Raw genomic sequence first — 5,564 nt, forward strand, 5'->3', positions numbered from 1 at the left:
AGGATCACTCTTCTTCTTCAATGTGATCCATAGTTTCATCCTTTCCCTGACATGATGAAACATTCTCCTAATGTCCTCCTCAGTTTCCTTAGTCTCTCTGAAGAACATCCACAACCGGTGTGTGTAGTAAACTTCATCAAACTGTTTCACCACTGGGATTCTGAGGACTCTCTTAGTGAAACCATCCATCTCCTTCTCATTAGCTTCCCTCTTAAGGTTCTTAGGAGTCTTCTCCTTCCTTTTCCTTAACACTCTTCCCTCAGTTGCCTTATCAACTTGCATAGGCTCTGGTGTAGTGTCTGAAGGGTTGGTTGTAGGTTCTGGTGGGTTTGCTAAAGGTTTAGGTGGTGGTCTGAGTGCGTTGATTCGGTTACTATCAATTGATGGTAATCGCACTCGGTGGGTGAAAGGTGTCCGTCGATCGATGGGAGGTGAGGGGGGTCGATCGGTGTTGGTCTCTCTTTGTCGATCGATGGCTGGCTCGTGCAGTCGATCGATTTTGACGTAGAAAGGGGAGGGTGGGCGAGGGGGTTTTTCTGCGAATTCCTCATGAGTCATGATTCGAACTGCAGTACACTCCACAGTCGATTCAGCAGATGACGTCGATCGATGTCTAGAGTAATCCGTCGATTGATCTTCGTCTTGGTCTGTCGAGCGATGTGCATCCATTGACATCGGTCGACACCAGTGTGATCCGCCGAAGCTCATGGAACTTTCAACTTCGAAGTCTCCTTCTCCAAGCTTCTCATGCTTTACCACTTGCCAGAAATCATCATTTAGGATGGCGTTCACGTGGTGTTTTGCTTTCTCAACTCCTACCTCTCTTGCCAAGGCTTCTTGCTTCTTTACAGTGTCTCCAGTCTGAGCCACTTGCATTTCAAGCTTCCTCACTTGAGTTCCTAAGGTCTCAATTCTTGTGTTCAGACTGTTGTAGGCAAAATCTATCTTTCCATTGAAGTCCACAGTGAGTTGTTGTTGTCCTTCAAGAACTCTATCAAGCAGTGCTTCAATCTTACTTTCCTGAGTCTGTGGTGGTAGATTCTGGTAGTATGAGTTTCCATAGCCTCTGCTGTTGTTGCTGAAAGGTTTCTGGAACTGTGAACTCTGGTTACTCCTCTGACCATTGCCATAGAAGTTTCTGTTTCCACCCTGGTTTCCAGATCTCTGAAATCCAGTACCTCCAATGTAGTTCTCATCCTCTTCTCCTTCTATGTCTACAGCTACATCTCCTTCAGCTGAACAGACCTACTTCCTAAGAAGCTCATGAACCACATCTAACTTTGCTATAACTTCGTCCATCTGCTCCTTTCCTAGGGATGCAACAAACTTCTTCATCTCAAAGTCAGTGTTCTTGGTGATGCTGCTGTTTGCTAAATTTTCTATCAGTCTCATAGCCTCCACCGGATTCCTGGTGTTAAAGTTTTCCTCGCTAGCTGTATCAAGAGCCATCTGATACCTCAAGGCGATACCTCTAAAGAAAGTGCTCAACATTTGCACTTCATTGAATCCATGGTTTGGACAGTCTCACTGGAAGAACTTGAATCTGATCCACGCATCTTTAAAAGACTCTCCAGTCTCCTGCGCGAAAGTAGCAATTTTGCTCCTCAAGTCTTCAGTGTGTGCCTCATCAAAGAAGTTTCGCAAGAAAGCATTCTTGATGTCGGCCCAGGATTTTAGAGATCTTGTGGGTAGCTTCTTAAGCTAGTGCATCGCTTCTCCAGTCAGAGTATACTTGAAAAGCTTGCACAATAGGTAGTCCTCAGGGACTCCATCCATACGAATAGCAGCGATAAGATCCTCGAACCTCTCCAGATGGTCCATAGGATGCTCGTGCGGTAACCCAGAGTAGGGTAGCTGCGACACGAGTGTGTAGTACTGAGGCTTCAGCTCAAAATTCTCCTTCTGAATCTCTGGAAGGCGAATAGCTGATCGGTTGGTGTAGTACTCGTCTAGACGATTGTAGTCGGCCAATGCCTTTGGTGGAGCAGCCTCTTCTACAGGTTTAGCAGCTCCTGTAGCATCAGCATCAGGGATTACATTCCCCTGAGCGTCTAGTTTCTGACATGTTGCATTACGCAGATGACCATCCTGGTCATACAGGTCTCCATTTTCATCCTATCTGAGAATAACAGTCGCAACCATGTTCTGCGACTGAGGATCGATCGATGCAAGCGGTGTAGGATCGATCGATGCAAGCGGTGTAGGATCGATCGATGTCGAACGAGGTATATCGGTCGACGATGAAGGTTGGGTATCAGTCGATGGGTTGGTGCGAGAATCAGTCGACGTGAAAGCTGCTGCGTCGAGCGATGTGGAACGTTGGTTTTTGCGGATCGTTCGTTCCAAGTGAGCAGGATCTTCTGAGAATAGCAGGTGTTTTTCCTTGTTGCTTCTTGTTGGGGAAAAATATTCCATGAAGAGATTACTCCAGCTTCCGTCTTCCGGGTCCCTTCCCCCAGGTCTGGGTCCATGCCTCTGGGTCTCGGGTCCCTTTCCCCGAGTCTGGGAACTTCCTCTGTCTTCCAGGCCAAGTGATTTCTCCTGCCTTAAGATAAATGGAAATATTCTACTATCTAAGGATATAATGAATATTTCCAAATCCTAAGAAGGGAGGCACAACCTCTTCTATAAATATAGGTTTCTAAACCTAAAGAGGGAGGGGGAAGACGTCCATAATCAGAGCTCACCAATTCTACAGCCGCCAAGGCAAGATTATATACATAGAAGACCTTCTTCTCGGACAAGCCGAGGAGAGGCTGATCCCGGCGGTTACTATCGACCAGGGGAAGATATATGCTCCCTAAAGCCTTGCTCATCAAAGCATATCGAAGCTCCATGCTCCCTGCAGTATATCAACTACTCCACCATCTGGTACGGCCATGTGCCCCATAGAACAAATGACTCCTACCAACTACAGAGCTACGTGCTCCTTAGGCCACGTGCCCATTAGGCTACGCGCCCACTTAGGCTCCATGCCTCCACCAATACTTGAACTACGAACGGCTTGATCCCTCACTGAAGGGTACGTAGGCAACCCCCCCTGAAGGATGCAGCTATAAATCCCAAACATCTTCCTCGGTTCCTCAAGAACCAACCTTGGTAACCGGAACCCTCAACTACAGATCAGGAGGCACCCATGGACCGACCCTAGAGTCGGGACCATCAATTACAGACCCAGAAGACCCTACGATCTTCACTACAGCCAGGCGGTTCCTGTCCAACAACCGACCTTTCTTACTGCTACTAGGGCACTGACGACATATACCAGCCCATACCCGTATGGCACTACCCTCAGAGCAGGATCTCCTGGCTTATCCACGACCGAAGCAGGAGAAAGTACCACGACGACTAGTCTCCTTCTTCCTATCATTCCGTAGTCTGAGCACGAATCACTTGTACACAAAAATCCCCTAACACTTCTGGTACTGCTGGGCATGCACCTGAAAAGACAAGAATTTTTTTTTGTGTCAGAATGGGGGTAAAGAAAAGAAAAGAATTAATAATACTAAATCTAAAGGCGATCAAAGCTCCCCAGCAACGGCGCCAAATTTGATACCACTCAAATTACCTTAAGGAGTGAATTACTCTCTCAAATAAGAGGTTCAATTGTAGTACTTAGGGATCGAATTCACAAGGAGCTAGGGAAGCCATTAAATATAGTAATTTATTAATTCTAAGTGTTTGTTGTTTTATGGTTTTAAAGTAAATAGCAATCCTAATTGAGCAAGTCTATTGCTCGACTAACAAGATGATTTGGGGGTGTAACTTATTGGAAAGGTATTAGATGCAGGATTTCTATTCAGGTGTTGTAGATAATAATCCTATAGATGCCTATTAGTTGCTTGCATGATATTTTAGAACTCAACCCCTTAAACACAGTGATCAGCGATGGCAATGTTTCACTGGTTAACTAACTAGATCTTGGATATCACCTGTCGTTTATTGACCACAAGAAAGTGTCGATCGATGGTCTTATAGGGATATCGATCGATACACCTTTCGCAAATATCGATCGATTGTCAGAAGAATGCTTCTAGTTAAGCCCTAGGCGCAAGTTGATAATGAACACTAGCTTCCTGGTTCAGCGGTAGCCTTTTTCATATCGTCTAGTCTGACAGGTTAGATTCAGGACTGGATGGTCAAGGTTGCTTGACTCATGCAGATTCCTAGATTCAATATTCTAGGTAGCTAATCTAGAACAAGCATTAAGAACAATCAATCAATGAATACCACAACTTAGCAATCTATAGTTGAGGCTAATCTCTTTAACCTATTTGAACCCTGAATCTAACAAGTGAACTACTCAGACATAGCTAAGCATTTCATGACACAAAATATAAATGGAAACTGCATAGAATAGAATAGATGAATCAATGGAGTTCCAATCACAAATCTCTCTATGATCTTCTCTCCTAAAACTCTCTACTGAAAATAAGAAAACAAAGGTGGCTGAAGGCTCTCTTGCCTCTAAACACTTAGGCAAGTATATAATCTATTAGGTTGAAAACTTGTCAGGGGTTTTCTTGTAATTTGGTGAATTCTTGGGTTTAAAGTCGGCTCCAACTAGGTCGCGCGTTCGCGTCTCGACATCGAGCGATGGTACAGGATGTACATCGATCGATCTTAATCTTCAATCGTCGAGGCGTCTCTTCTGTATCTATCGATGACACTGGATGTGCATCGATCGATTGTGTCTTCTTCGTATCGACCTCTAATGGTCAGCTCGGATGAATACTCATTTAAGTTCCTAAATGTTCCATAATCATCACTTTACTCCAAGATACTTCTGAACCTGAAAACATACCTAATAGGATAGAATATATAGTATATAAATAGTAAAATACTTATATACCATGGGTAAAAACGGGTCAAATCCATGGTATATCATTGCCATATAGGTGAAAATCCCGGAAGTCGCATGAAGGCAAACTTCTGAGTCCAGTTTCCAGGAAAAGCTGGAAGACGCTTCCTCTCTTTCTTCAGAACCTCCCTACCAGGAGGCTCCTTGCCCCGAGGACGAAGATAGTACCTCCATTTGGCGCCGCTTAAAGGAGAAACTGATTAAGAACACAAAACCTCAGCCACCCAGATTACGAGCCCTTGGAGATCGCCCAAATTCTGCAGGGCTATCAAAGTTCTCCAAACCAGAGGGTTCAATTGACCTGGGGAAATCGCCAAGGTTTCTGATATTTTAGCCACCAAAGAAGGGACTCGATCCCTGAAACCTGACTCGAAGTAATCCTCGTATAAAAGAACTTCATCCACACAAAAATCTGAGACTCTATCATTTGGACCTGGCACTCGGATGACGAAGTCAGCAGGGAGATTATATTTCACCCTCCAGTCTGCGACCTCCTCAACCCCTATTACCGAAGGAGGGCCTATCGGAGGGTACCGGTTTCCCTCCGCGACGGACAAAACATTCTTGGCAACGATAGCGTTAGGATTTTCCACCTCAGCAGTCAAATCCAGAGAAGAATCAGAAGAATCCATGGACTCTAACGGAGCAACTGTGTCCTTTGTTGGACCCGAATATGACCCTCAGGTGAGGTACCGATAAGCGT

Source organism: Brassica oleracea, chromosome C6 (assembly GCF_000695525.1).
Source record: "Brassica oleracea var. oleracea cultivar TO1000 chromosome C6, BOL, whole genome shotgun sequence".
Lineage (NCBI taxonomy): Eukaryota > Viridiplantae > Streptophyta > Magnoliopsida > Brassicales > Brassicaceae > Brassica > Brassica oleracea.